The sequence below is a fragment of the Thermobia domestica genome, chromosome 12, assembly GCF_964235325.1.
Source record: "Thermobia domestica chromosome 12, izTheDome1.hap1.1, whole genome shotgun sequence".
Taxonomy (NCBI): domain Eukaryota; kingdom Metazoa; phylum Arthropoda; class Insecta; order Zygentoma; family Lepismatidae; genus Thermobia; species Thermobia domestica.
This window is the reverse complement of record NC_137465.1, coordinates 203,460,999-203,477,299: the sequence shown is the minus strand read 5'-3', so window position 1 is coordinate 203,477,299 and position 16,301 is coordinate 203,460,999. Positions and strand designations below refer to the sequence as shown.

At 35.4% G+C, this 16,301-nt stretch overlaps 1 protein-coding gene across 1 annotated transcript in view; it reads left to right on the top strand.

The window, feature by feature from the left end:
* The window catches only part of LOC145666948 (retinol dehydrogenase 12-like), a 64,436-nt gene that overhangs the window by 6,889 nt on the left and 41,246 nt on the right, over positions 1–16,301 (top strand). The gene's annotated exons all lie outside the window — the stretch shown is intronic.

The following is a 16,301-nucleotide window of genomic DNA, read 5'->3' as shown; positions in this document are numbered from 1 at the left end:
GCACCTCCACGAGGAATTAAACTCGCGGCTAGTCTTTCTGAAAGCATTAGCCAGGAAGGGACATACCAAGAATAATAACAAAGTATATAAATACAGTTGTTGCAAGGTCAAGAGCATACACTTTCTAATTAGCCCCCGCGGCTAATAAACAACGCGTGCTAGTGTTATGTAATGGTAAGATGAAAGTGATTCGTGATTCCTTCTACATATTTGTTTGCTGGGAAACTTTAGAAAGTAATCCTCAAAGAATCCAGATAAATGGGAACACTTCTTCTAACTTCTCACATCGCAATAGCCACGGGCACTGACTCTGCGCAGCCAGTTTGGAGAACAGGTTCTTTTTTTTTTTTTTTTGTTTCGAGATGATTTATTTATAAATTTAATATTCTAAGATTATTTTAACAAAAGCCATGAATAGTCTTACTCTCTAAGATTATATTCCTTAGTAAACCTCGATTCTGACAGTCTAAGGTTAGCACATGTAACTCCTTCGAGTGTAATCTCCATCTTTCTTCTCTTAGTGGGAAAATTCAGTCCCTGTATCACATCTGTATACCCAGGACTGAATTAACACTCTTCTTCCCTAGGATATACCCTCCCCCCTAATAATGAATTTGAAAATATTTAAATAAAAATGAATTTGATGGCGCCGATGTTGTTGTTGCCCATTGTGTTGTAATGTATGAAGAAAATTTCGTATTTTGAACGGACTTTCAGTCTTTGCTGTAAGTTACAAAAAAACAGTACTTTTTAAAGTAAGTTGTTTTTCAAAGAAACCTTAACCCTTTAATGGGCAAGCATTGATAACATTACCATTAAAATATTTAGTTTGCTTTTAAGTTAAACCATCCTTTCTTTCTTATCATAATTTCGTAATTTTTAAAATGTTTGTGTACTTTGGTTACAAAATACAGGGTGTTTATTTCAAAGCAACATTGTCATAAAAAAAGGTCTTCTGTGTAGCTACTGAGCAGCATTGCCCTATTATGGTAAAATATCATAAGAATACTCTCAGTAATTAGCAACAGTTTCGTTGAAATATTTTCCTACAGAGCAAGAAACCACAAATTTAAAAAAAAAAGAAAAAAAAAAGAACTTTCGCGGAACATAGTAGATAAAGCTTCTATAATACTAAATTTGACTGCCCCATGTTGACGAAGATTAGAAGTATCTAAAGAAGTGACAATCACATCATGTATATGAATATTGCATGAAAGCAATAATGCCAATTAAATGATCACTGAAGTTGTAATTAGTGAGGATAATGCAATAGAATGCGATGTTGCTTAAGAGCAACACTGCGCAATAAAGGGTTAAGTTCTCTTACTTATTTATTTTTCGTTTTATTAGCAACGCTATAGACACTTGAAAAACATGTATCGTATCTTTATCTATGCTATTTCCCTACTGAGCGGCTCAGATAATTTCCTTTGAACTGACAGATGACGTACAAACATGGCGGTCATTGTTTTAAACGCACAAGTAACACAACGAAAATTAATCGCAAATTTCGACTAGTTAGAATCAACGCATGAAAAAAAAAAGAAATATTTTCTCTAATCAGCTAACTCTGAAGAATTTTGTAGTGCAATAATAGTAATAATAACAGTTGAAATGTCCATTATGCACTGAGACTCAGAAAGACATGATGCTTGATGATGGTACAATGACAAAAACGAGAGAATCCCGACAAAAGCCACGCATATGGTATTTGTTCCACAAACCCCACATGGTGGCAGGTGGAATCAAACCAGAGATCACACGCACTAGAAGAGAGCGCTCTATCACTGAGTCACCGCGGCTCCTGTCATTTGCAATTGTCTTCAATGACGCGCATACCCATCGTTGCTAGCTCCTTTTCTCATTTCACTCTTGTGCTATCTTCCACTCCCAAAATTTTGCAGACATATACTAGTCTTTCTAACTTACTATTTCCGCTACAGATATTTCCTAGTAAAATGAAATATATTTATTGTAATTTAGAATTATTTCGGCTTGGCTACACCGAGTTAAAACGTATGTAAAATACTCTAGGCACCAAAGTAAAGAATCTCTAGCCTAGTAAGCATTTTCGAGGAAAACTTGGCATACAGCATTTTCGCAAAGTTCAATGTCTACATAATACAGATCCACCGTATGCCACCGAATTTAGGTTTCCGTTGTTTTGTAATGTTCACCAGAAAAAATGTAGTCACTACGTAATCTTTTGTGTATCGAGATAGGCTGGTACACTGCAGAGTTATATGAAAATATGGCAGGAGACTTAGAACTTAAGTTTACTGCAACTACCGTTAGTCACAAGAATTTTTTATTAACAACAAGGACGGCATATAATATAAAATTAGGAATTTTAATAAAATAAACTTTGAAATCCGTATTCTGTTAAAGTTATTTGTATATGGTTAAGATAAACATCAAGTCTAGCAAATTAGTGTATTGAACTTCTATGCTTATAATCTTGATTTACCTTTCGTCATTGTTTACCAATATTAGCATTGACTTCATTTTCCATAAAGTAATCGCCTCAAAAATACGTTGTAATGACGAGAGATACACCGTATATCATTTTTGCTACTAAAATGATATATGTATTTCCTTATTACAATGTATTTTTGAGATGATTTAGTTTACGGAAAATAAAGTCAACGCTATCATTAATCTCTAGTTCTTTCATTTATAAGTGCTAGTGCATTACGGTAGTTTCGGATTTCGTTGTATTTCTGAATTGACGACATTATTCAGATTTTAACATGAAAGCTGTTTGCAGCCTCAAAAGGGATGAGAAGCCCGATGTTGAAGAGTGTCTTACCTGTCAAGAAAGAAGTGAGAGATTAATTTGTGGCACTAAACGAGGTCTAGAGACGTTGTTAAGAGGCTTCATCCAGGCGAAATTAAAATACCGCTAATTTTACAGTAATTATGTGATATGTTTAAATAGATAAAAGATAATTGAAATGTGGAACAAAAGCGCGCTAGACAATATTATTTTGCGTGAGGTACCGTTATCACAAGTCACCAAGTGGCTTCCCGTTTTTAGCCGTTTAGAAACTTGAAAATAAATGCCGATTTTCAAAATGGCTCGAAATCGAAAGCAGATAAGTGAATCGTGATAAAGATATCTCATGTAAAATGATATTGTCTAGGGCGCTCTTGTTCCACATTTCGATTATCTTTTATCTATTTGAAGATATCACAAAATTACTGTAAAGTTAGCAGTATTTTAATTTCGCCGGGATGAGGCCTCTTAAGTCAATCTTCCGAAACAAGAAATAAACTGCTTGACACGGACAACACAACTGCAATCAATCGGATCCAAGCAGTAATATTGTATTATCAGAAGTCAACGTACTATGGTGGCATAAGTCATATTTTTCTTCCTTCACAAGCAAGACTTAAGATTCAGCGACTACAAAACAGAGCGAACAACTTAGGATCCGAAAGTTGCATATTACCCAAAAAGCTGAGAAGCTTAACATTATCAGACAATTGGGAACTTCGTATCTTCTGCCAGAACTCTAATATTAAAAGAATGTTGTGTTCTGTGACCACATTCAACATGAGTAATAATAAACTGAATTTGTCCTAATGTGATCTCAACGCCCATTTTGTTTTTAGTGAACTTCTAAGGAACAGTGAATGTTACATAGCGTATAGGCAGATATTAATTCAGCAACAACAAACCATACTGAAACAGCACTTGATGTGTTTTTCTTCACAAATGCCTTTCTCCATACGCGCACCTTAGTAAAATAGAAAATAAGCTTTTATCAGTCACACTGATCGAAAGCACGTTCTGCAAAAAGAAAAAAAATATACACATCAATTTTTTTTATGTCCATTCTTAAATAATAATTTCAGTTATTCAGCTTCTTTTCAGATCACAGTAAGTAATGGGAACACCTTGTTCAATTTACTTTCTATATTTTCAAATCAACATATAGTAAAAGCACATTCAGTAGCTCGATTAAGTTATTCCCATATTCATATCACTATTATGCAACTCGATCGATTATCATTACCTTGTAGAGTGCTAATAACTTATTCCGAGTCAGGAGCATTTATTAACATCAATGTGGGTCAATGATCCCTTCAGAGTTATTTATGAATTACCTACTACGAATATTCATATATATAATCAGGAAACACGCTTTCCTTTCGAACACATTTCTATTTGCCCCTATGGTACAGACTAAAGCAGCATATACACTAACGCATTGACTCCCTTTTAATACACAAAATAAAAATAAAATATTACATTTTAAAGTCACTCATTTGACATATCCTCCAGTGCTAAATTCATAAGCCAGCCATACTGTAAAGATGTATGAAGAATCTCGAGTGCAATCAAAACAGCAGCGCAATAATAATAATAATAATAATAATAATAATAATAATAATAATAATAATAATAATAATAATAATAATAATAATAATAATAATAATAATAATAATAATAATAATAATAAAAAGTGTTGTAGTGCCACATTCATCTCTGCTGGAGCGCTTGATGAAAGATAAGAGAACCAAAATAACAATTTAAACATAAACACAAAACTGAAATCAATCATGAACATTTATTAATGTCTATTTCTGAATGAACATTTGAAACATAACTTTGAGCACTTTCCGTGTAAGTTAAAAATACGTTTTTCATTTCTTACTTCATCTTCCGTGACTTTTTAAAAGCATTGTGTTTGTTTTAGCTTTTGCATTGTGTTATGGTCTGAAAATTTTACAAAGACTGGTACAGATGGAGGTCCCTTGTTCTTATGCTCAAGTTTACAAAATAAGGTATATTAATTTAAAAAGAATAATAAAAATATTGTAGCAGACTCGGCTTTTGTGAATGCGGCATTGAACGCATCCTGGGGGGGCTAGTCCCCCAAAGCTCATCTGGGCCCCCTTGTATTTTTTAATGAAAATGTATTTTTTATTGTTATATGTATTTTTATGAATACACAATATTTGGCATAATTTGAATTCAATTTGTCTTAAAATCATTATATATGCCTTCTTAGACCCTTGTCTACAACCAAACACACCTCTGAATTCCCCCCCCCCCCCAAAAAAAAATATACAGAGAAATTATCACCCTTGCCTCTAGGTGCCATAGAACATAAAGTTAGTTACTTAATTAGTATCACTAAAACAGTGTGTGACATCTAAGACTTGAGTGAACAAAACGAGATGAGAATGGTCATGTTTTCCGTTTCTTGGTATCACTATCCCTCGTAAAATGTAAGTCCACGTAACACATACCCTCGGCGTTGAAGATGGATGCTAGGATTGAAGAAATAACAATGGAAGCTTTAATATGTTAGGTTGTGCGTTGACCTCTTAACATTATAATGAAATAGTGAATTGAGTTATTTGTCTAAATTAGTGGAACAACAAAACTTTAAAGGGAAAAAAAATAGATCAAAGGTGAGAAAACCTATTGGATGTGAATAAGTACCAATCAAATACAAACCAATACCTTTGTTTTACTTAACAGCTGAAGTGTTGGGAACAGAAAATATAGCGCCTTTACAATCTCCAGTTCCGTTGTTCCTGCAAATGATAAAATTACTTGATAGTCCATAAAGAGATTAATAATTAAACCTCATATATACAGACTAATATGTGACTTCCGTAATTTCGAAATTCGTAAATTCATACTTACGTACACTAAAGAAATTTGCAATATACGTACAACTTACAAACGGTACTTACATCTAAACTAAGAGCTATTAAATTCTAAATTATATTTTGAGAGCCATCTGGTGATTGAGGAATGAAGTCATTAGTAATTAATTATTGTTGAGCTTTTATTAATAATACACAGTAGTCATTTTTTTCTTGTTACTATTGGCATTGTAAGATTATAAGGTTCTGTATCCTAAATAATAAAGCTTGTTACATAAGAGAGTTTTTGCGTTGAAGTGTTATTCAATAGCATTTTTTCTCAATTTTTTCATACCAGTTTGCAACAAATATAGTAGGCCACAGTAAAAATTTTAAAAACGAGGACACTTTTAGATTTCACACACACACGTTTCATTTATACTCTGAAAGTCTTTTAAAGACATAACAAAAAACAAAGGTTATAATTTGTATGACCTTTGTAATACAGATATTAATGTAGTGTTTCAAGTCAACGATATCTCCTATATTAGAAAGAATTTACTAACAGGGTTGCCAGCACCTGAACCCTGTTTAACTCTCGGACTACCAACGGAGGTACTTTGTGCCCACCTCAATATATTTTTTGTAATTATTCTTCTAATCATTTCTTCACAATTATACGAAAAAATATGTTATTCCTCAACATGTTTAGCTAAAGCGTATACCTTAGGGTCGTTCAAATTGGACGTTAGTATGTCTCATAAAATTTGCTATTTTAAGTTGGTGGACACAAAGTATCTTCTCCCCTCCCCCCGTTGGTAGGAGGTGTGTTAGCCCATATGTTCTAACAGGGTTCACACTGTCTTCATCACGGTCCTGAGCCACCCTAGGACCGGAAGATAAGCTCATTCGTCCACTAACATATGCCACGTGTTGTGACGTCCGACGCACTTCATTTCTATTTCATACATTCCCCTCATTTATGATTATAGCATTAAAGCTATAATGTCCTTCAAGGGCGCCCATGTTGTGGTTTGCAAGGGGGGGGGCAAGTATAAGCGACGTTTCAAAAATAGTTCCAAATTTTACTGTAACTAATGTAAAAATTCTAATGGATTTTCGATATTCTGAAGTACAATTTTCTCTAGGGGGCAAGCGCCCCCCCTGCCTCCCCTGATGGGAGCGCTTGATGTCCTTCATATAATTTCACAACCATAATTCAAGACAATGCCATATCTTGAAATAGTACCTATTCCCCATCCTTACGAATATTGTATAATGCTATAATGTCTGTTGTTATAAATATTGTCTGCTGTAATATATTTACATCTATTTCTATATTTATCTTCGTAATATATCTATTGTTTGGTTGTTTGTTGTTGAAACTAATAAATAATGCACTCATAGAACACCAGTATATACCTTCTATCCACAATCCTCTTCCTTCTCTTCCCATATAAAGATCATAACCCTTTGGGGGAGCTAGCCATCAAGATAGCAATTTGAAAAAAAAATATGAGTAAACACGAAAATAAAACTAGTTTTCGACATCTTTCTTCGAAAAAAAAAATAATTAAAAAGTTAGATATATATATACTAACGAAATACAAGGCTACTGTAAATAAATCATTCGTTTTGAAAATGTTATAGTTTCAATAGTGTTACACATACAATGGGGTTTCGGGTATAAGAACTATGAATTTCCAAAAAAGTACTTACTGTGGCTTAACAACAACCAGGGGCGGACCCAGGACGGACTTCTGGGGGGGACCGTAGGTTGTAATACTGCTACTTTTAAGAGCTCCAAACTCTGGGATGGGTTTAATTTATATATAAAATAAGAAAGTTTCCTCTTCTAGAGAGGGTCGATCGCCCAGATAATCCCCTGGATCCGCCACTGACAACAACTAAAATGTATTACTATGTAAAAATAGGAGGGAATCCCAATGGGATTCGGGGGTAACATGAGGTATCTAATTCTTGCATATTGAAATATTTTGAAATATATGTCTCTAAAATGTTATATGGAACGTCACAAATATCTGTTTACCGAAAACCGCAACTAGGAACACCTAATGGATACCAAAATATTAAGAAGTAAATTGCGACACCATAGAGGTGTGGGATTTGCGTACTAAGTTATACAATTTCGAAAAAAAAAAAAAAGTTATTAAGGCCTAACAGCAACCTCAAAAGTAGTTCCAGTCTAAAACAAACACCATCCTTTGGGATTTGGGAGGTACCATGGGATTCGCAAAACTCCTACTTTTAAACATTTCAAAATATGTCTTACAAGAGTTTTGAAGAACGTTACAGGTGAGTGTTTACCGAAAACAGTAAGTTGGTACACCTAACGGTTACCGGAGTATAGTGAAAGGAAGAGCAATACCATAAGTATGTGGAGTTTGCGTACTAGAAATTTGAAATTGCTGGGCAATTGTCTAAGAATAAAGATCAATTTATTTGGTGGCCAAGCCTGGCCATATACAGTTTCGGCTCGGCAACAGAGGCAGCGTTCCACAGCTATACACACTGGGAGCTTCCGAGTTCGACTCACTGGCTGTGTTTCCCTTGTCATAATTTATCACAAAGAAAAAAAGGGTTAGTCATGTTAAAAAATCCTGGAAGCCCTAGACTTAACCCTACATAAGATTTCAACAAATTATTATACACAGTATCCTTCCTATTTTCGATCTCTTTCTCTGTGACATATGTATCAAAATTTATTAACTTCGATTGTAAATAGAGAGCATTACACACACACACACAAAAAAAATGTTAAAATTAAATATATATACTCTTTTTACATTTCTGAGCTCCAGCTTAGCCGAATTGCTTGTGCACGCGACTTTGGTATGAAGGGTCCATTACTCCCAGTAATAGCACTAAAATTATCCAGTATTCAGTATCATTAGACAATTGGGACTTAAGAGCTATCAAACTTCAGTTTAGGAAGCCAAAAGTCTTATTTCAAAAGGGAAAATCCCTTCTTCAGTCTTTATCCAGGCTGTCTCCGATTCTAAAACAGGGTGACACCACTATTGCTAAGACATCATTCCCAATTAAAAAAAAAGGAAAAACCAGGGGGATAAAATGTGGCAAAGAAAGGAACAGATACAAGTTTGAAGAAATGCACACAAAAGTGACATTATGTGGTCAGAGTACGCTGCGGTTGATTCAGCTAAATGATACAGAAAGCTCTGCTACAAGCGCTAAGAATGGAAGTCACCTGTTACATCTAAGCGTTGATGGATACTGTGTAGAAGGTGTAGTCGACCTTTGATAATCCTGTCTATTCTTCGCGTCGCAGCTTGGAGTTTAGTTTGCGCGCTAAGTGTGTGTGGTTGAGTTGCTTCAAGACTGTGTGACACTGATCCATCATTGTGATGTAGGGTTTTCCCCATTATTTGTCAGCTCTCGTACAGGACAATGGGGAAGTAATCTACCTACATGCTTTCTGATATGTGTCTCGTTTATGGAGAGGCACACCGAAACAGACGTGAAGTGCGGCGTTTACATCAGGAACGTTTTCATAATACGTGGTTACCAGAATATACACACACTTCTTCCAAGACATGATATTCGACTGCGTGATATTCGACTACCCCGGAAGTAGGATTGTGAAAGATCTTGTACTGTACGCATGGTGTAATTTGAAGATGACGTGTTGGACGCGACACGAAACTATTCTTTCATCAGCACACATGCCATTGCTCGTCCGAAACAAAAACAACATACCAATGTGATCCACTTCCGCGTTCATCACGAGAAGGGTTTCATCCAAATTGCAGAAGGTGCATCACATACTGCCCACGGGCTTTACGTTGGCCTAGAATTGTGCCAATGGTACGTTCAACAAACTTACCATTCCAGATTTCATAACAATAGTTTTGTGTATTGATGAGCCAATGGTTATCAAGGGCGGCATATTCAATAGTCATAACAGCCACTTCTGGGGCATGGACAACGCTCATTCAATCGTTGTGCACCAGCATTAATGTAAGTTCACAGTGAATTGGGATGCAGCCTAGTAGGTGATTACGTGATAAGCACTTTCATTTTGCCAACTGTTTTGTGTGGTCTGACTTATCGGGTGTTTACAGAACATATCGACTCAACTTTCGGAATATGCGCAATTGGTGAGTGGAGAATGTATCTGGTTTCAACACGGTGACACCCCAGCGCATTTTGACCAGGGAGCCAGTGCCGTACTCAACGATCTTTTCGGCAATCGTTGGATTGTTAGGCCTAGACCTCATTGTGGTCGCCTTGCTCTCCGGACCACACCATTTTGTGTGGAAAGAAATGAAAAGGCTCGTGTAGGAAACCCTTGTGGAAAGTGCTGAAGGCTTTGTTGCTCGTATAACTGTCGCTGCCGGGATAATTGTGGACATGACAGAGGGATTTGCGTGTGCCAGAAAATCTATGCTTCGCTGAAGACATTTTTGTATTGAAGCCAATGGTGGTCATTTTCAACAACGTCTCTGAGTATGGCAGTGTTTGTAAGCCCCTATCAGTATTACATAGGAGGATCCTCTAGTGCAAGGTGCTAGTGTAAATACTGGAGATCTCTGTACCACATACCGTCGATCAGCAAGTGCGGAGGTCGTACGATTCTCAAGGTTATCTCTTCCTCATGTGCTTTGCCTGAAAATGTTACCTGTCATAATGTTCTCTGTTTCAACATTCTCCATCTTTATTCCTTTGAGAATTACTTTATTTGGGAGATCTCTTGTATACCTTGAAGACTTTTAGCCATTGTTTTACTTTTATGTTGCGATAATCGGAGCTTCAATACGTTTCTGTTCCTGGTTTCTCGGCTGTTGTTTGTCTTCTTCATTTTAGATGTCTCAACTGTAATGATACATGTGACAAATAGTAATAGATTCTTCTTCGTATTTTAATGCAAGAGTTTAGCACTGTTTTCCTATTTTTCGAGTATGACGTTGTGTTAGTGTGACGTCATCACACCTACTCTGTTAGATATTGACATGGAATTTTTACTGTATTACCAAGTTCCATGTATTCCATGGATTGTCATTAAAAGCATTCGATACTGAATTAGTCTTTTTGTAGAAACTATACTGGGTACTCACTTAACCCACAGGAGTATAATCATAATCAAGTGCAGAATCCCTACCATACTCTCAATTGAAATACATGTATATAAGTTTGTTTGCGATTTCTCCTTATAGCATAGACCCAAAAGTGCAAAAACATAAGAGTCTCTATATTTATGACCATCAAAAATATAATTCCTGATATCTCGCTTACTATAATAGATGCTGACATGGAATTTTCACTATATTATACAGCTTCATGTATTCTTTAAACTGGCAATAAGAACATTCTACACTAATGTAGTCTTTCTGTATAAACTACACTGGGATACTCACTAATGTGGTCTTTCTGTATAAACTACAATGGGGTACTCACTAATGTAGTCTTTCTGTATAAACTACACTGGGGTACTCACTAATGTAGTCTTTCTGTATAAACTACACTGGGGTACTCACTAATGTTGTCTTTCTGTATAAACTACACTGGGGGATTAACTTAACTCACAGGGACATGATTACAACTGCATAATTCCCACAGTACTCTCGATTAAGGTACATATTGTAGTATACCAAATTTTAAAACCCCAAAATAATTGTAAATATTTACATTTTTGTAAAAGATTATGTAAACAATTCAAGGCTGGCTTGTGTTCAAAACACTGACTCTCCGAAATTAACGTATTAAACCAGGGTTGTTTCCAAAATGTAATCCGATTTATTGAAATAAGTTCAAGACTTATCTTATTCTATCAGATATACACGTGCAGCTTTTAGGCAAAGAAATATGAAAGGCATGTGGATAACATTCCGCAGTTTTATATAAAAAGGACCATCTATGTTCACTCGATACGCACTTCAGCTCTAGAGTTGTCATTCGTCTACAAGTTAGACAAGTTACGTAAGTCAAGAAGAGGTGAAGCCTTCGAGGTTTACTTCAACAACAAGAAGAATTATATTGTAAGTGCCTTTTCATATTTAACTTTTTTTCTTTTTTCTTTTTTTTTTCTTTTTTTTTTTTATATAGTTTCAGATTCCTTGCTTCGTACCTCAAGGTAGCCTTTATACACGTTATGAGAACAAGTAATGAAATTAAAACCTCTTTATCACTGAATTATGAGTTTCCTATTCTTTTCAATTCATATTTGTCTCTACTATTCGTAATATTTTGTGAGCAATCAACCTAAGATTTAGATAGTCTGAATATCTACAATCAAAGGTTCGATTCTCAGTTGACACTCCAGTATTTAGTATTCTTCACAGAAATACAATATATTAGGTTTCTTTTTTTTTAAAAAAAAATTCTCCTGATAGCATAAATCTAAAAACCCAAATCCATAACAGTCTATATTTATGACGTCATCAAAAATATAATTACATATCTCGCTTACTCCATGAAATATTGACATGGAATTTTCACTGTATTCCATAGTTCCATGTACTCTTTGGATTATTATGAACATCGATACTGAAGTAGTACTCTTGTAGAAACTATACTGGGGTACTCACTTAACCTACAGGGGTACGACTATAATCAACTGCAGAATTCCCACCATACTCTTGAATAAGGTACACTCATGTTCAAAATGATTGTCGCATATCTATAACTGTCTTCTTGTAAGAATATAATTTGATAATGATTTTGCAGGGTACTTTTAATACTGTTACTATGTGTATAATTGGGAAATGTATATTTGTGGTAAATTTCATAGGAAAAGAATTACAAATGCGAAAATTAGAATGAGTAAAACAAAATGTTGCTAAATGGACAAGAAAGTTTTATTTTCGTTTTATTGTTCTTATTTACTACTCTTTTGACATAAAATTTGACACATGCATGTCTTTGCCGATTATACACACATACTAACATTATAAGAGATACCGGGCGAATTCGTTATCAAATTATATTCCTACAACAACGTATTTATAGACATACGACGATAATTTTGGACATGAGTGTACATATATTAGTTTCCTGAAATTTCTGCTTCTTGTAACAGAAATCCCCAGGGGACGGAGGAAACTGTGGCTCAATGGAAGACAGATTACCTCTGATGCGTAGGGTGTCCTGTTCTATTCCCGGCTAAATAACTTTGTGGTGGACAACATCGTGTCCGTGGATTTTCTCGTGGTACTCCCGTTTCCTCACTCATTCTCGTTCTACCAATTCTTCCATCATCATTCACTTGCTTTAAGGTTAGTGTAAAGGGACAAGTTTTGCCGATAGATGGTACTACAGTCTTCGTATCTCTTCCATGTATTTTTTATCTTTCACGAAAATTTACAATTTCTCTTACAAATTTCCACTTAGAGACTTAAATTTTTAGAGAAGGAACTTCATAGCCTATTAAAGGAAACAATCCGTGTCGATTTTTATTTAAAATTTTCTTCATTATTGAAACAGTTCCATTGTTAAAGGTTTGGATATTCATTTCAACAATCAAGCCATTTCAACAATCAAGAAAATTCTAAATAAAAAATCAGCACAGATTATTGCCTTTGATAGATTATGAAGTTTCTTTTCTAAAAGTTTGAAGTCTGTAGGTTGAAATTTGTAAGAGAAATCGTGACTTTTTGTGAATGGTAAAAAATACATGGGAGAGATACGAAAACTATAGTACCATCTATCGGCAAAACTTGTCCCTTTAAACCAACCTTAATCATCCATCTCCCTTAGCCTAAAGGACATAATCAAGGGACGTTAAACTGAAAGATTTTATTTCAATGATTTCTATATTTTTGGCGTTATTAAGAATATAATTTCTTATACCTATGTTGCTACATTAGATATGTATTCACATGGAATTTGCACTATTTTACACAGTTTGATGTATTCTATAAACTTCCCGAAGAAAATGTAAAATTGAACTAGTCTTTCTATAAAAAAACGTACTGACCTATTCACATCTAACCTATATCATCATAATTAATTTTTGTAGGACATCAATAATTATTTCCGAAATTCTAACATTTAATATGCTCTTATTTCACAGTATATCTCTAGCCATTGGGCGTACCGACTGGAAGTTTGAATAAACACGTATATGTAACACTCTTTAAAAATATAAAGATATATTCTAAAAAAGCATTTAGAATGTAATTTTTGCGGACTACATGATATTTTATAACTTTATGAATATACCTAATTACTTTAGGATGAAATTGCCTCTAGGGTCCTTATTAAGCTTCAATGACCAGTTTTGGAGATTTTACTATCTAACACAAGAACTCCGTAACTGTATAGTGTCTATCTTTATTTGATAATATCTTGATAGCCATTAGACATATCGAGGTCTAGTTTTCGTTGGACACATATCAGCAACATTTAAAACATCGTTAAGATTTGTTTGAAAAATGTGTATAAATTAGGAGTTGTATGAATCCTATACTGCGCCCAAACCCCCTAGTGTACATTTTTTTGGTGGGGTGAAACTGTTCTGGGAGAGTTTTATATATATATATATATATATATATATATATATATATATATATATATATATATATATATATATATATATATATATATATATATATATATATATATATATATATGTGTGTGTGTAAAATTAATTTTTCAAAATTGTACCGTCTAGTACGCAAACCCTACACTTCTATGGTGTCGCTCTTTATTCCTATAACCATGAGACGTACCGAATTTCAGTTTTCGGTAAACAGATAACGTTGTTTACAATATTTTAGAGAACATATATTTCAAAATATTTAAAAATGTAGAAATTAGGTACCCCATTGGGGTACCCATGTAATTTTGCGTAGTAATACATTTTGACTTGTTGTTAAGCTTCAATGAGTACGAGGGGACACCCAAAAATATCAGAAATCGTACTCTTGCGCATCGTGTACTTGTAGTACAAGGTTGAGATAACCTCTCCTGAGTCAATATGCCAAGTAGCGTCAACCGACAACAACGCATGTGGTTTCTCTGGCAGTTCTGTTCTATGTGTGTCTGTAATGCACTTGACACGAAGAAATGAAAGATTCTTATGAACAAAGTGCGGATATGAAATTGTGACCTTTATTCGGCAAGAACGAAGCAGAAACTGTTGAGATGATGCAAACAGTTTACAAAGAACATGTTTTCAGTGAAACACAAGTGTACGAGTGGTTTGTTCGGTTTGAAAGGGGAGAAATGACCATTGAAAATCAGCCACGTTCCGGTCGTTTTTCAAGTGCGCGAACCGAGGACTACATCGCCAAAATTCGTGATTTCATCAGGGAAGATCGAAGCAGAACAATCGATTAGCTGAAAGACTTATTAGGGTTACCCTGGAGCTCCATTCAGCGCATTTTGCACGACGATTCGGGAATGCTAGAAGTGGCTGCTAAGTTTGTGCCCAGACTTCTCATCGAAGAACAAATGGATTGTTTCGTGGAAGCCTGTCGTGCAATGGAGGACACAGTCAGAGATGATCCAGAGTATTTCAACAAAATCATCGTAGATAACAAGTCGTTGTGCTATGGGTACGATCCCGAAAGTAAACAACAGACAAGTCAATGGAAGTCACCTAGCTCGCCTCGTTCGGAAAAACCTCGTCAGGTTAAATCGAATTTAAAGACAATGCTGCTCTCCTTCTTTTCCTTTCTTCCTTTGTTTTCATTTTTTTTTTTTTTTTTTTTTTTGTCTTCAACGTGATCGTATACTCAGAATTCGTCATTGAAAACTACAAATAAAATTGTATTAAAAGAAAATAACATATATGTTTTTTTTTTTTTTTTTTTTTTTAGAGAATTCCGGTTATTTTTGTGTTCCCTCGTACGAGGGGTATAAAAAAAATCGTGCAATCACCTAGAAGAAATCCATTTTGAAGAACTCTGACACATGGTGGTATTAGTCCTTTTCTATATAGTCACCGTGCCTAGCGACACATTTTTGCCAGCGGTTCTTCAGTTTTGTACAAGCCCATTTTGTAAAAGTCAACAGTTTGTTTTTCAAACCACAGTTCAACTTCAGAAATGACGTCATCTCTACTGTCAAAATGGTGTCCTCTGAATGGACGCTTCATTTCTAGAAGAGAAAGAAGTCACTTGGTGCTAGGTCCGGTGAGTATGGGGACGATATTTTATATCCTATAGTGCCTTCATGATGGATACAAGGACGGAACTTACTGGTGCATTTTCTGCCAAAAGCAGCACCCTTTTTATGATCAATTGACGATGTTTCTTCAGTTCTTCTCGGAACTTAGTCAGGAGATGGGAATAATAGGTACTAGTAATAGTTTGTTCCTGTGGTAGGTAATTTATCATGATGACCTGTTCACAGTTTCAGAAAAAGGACACCATCACCTGCACTCGTGCCTTTCTAGGGGTGGGGAAGGAACAGTGCTTCCATTCATTCCTCACTTCCTTTGTTTCTGGGTCATAAAGTTAAACCCAACTTTCATTCATTGTCAGTAGTCTACTGAAAAAGTCCTCTTATAGACCTCACACATAGTGCTCTCAAACAGGTCGGGTCGGGTTGTCGGGTCGAGTCAGTCGGGTCAGCTCGGGTCGGGTTATCGGGTCAGGCTACTCGGGTCGGGTTGCCGGGTCGGGTCAATCGGGTCGGATCACGGGTAGGGTCACTCGGGTCGGGTCGGGTCGTGTTGACACGACGGTCGCTTCAACACGACCCGACCCGACCCA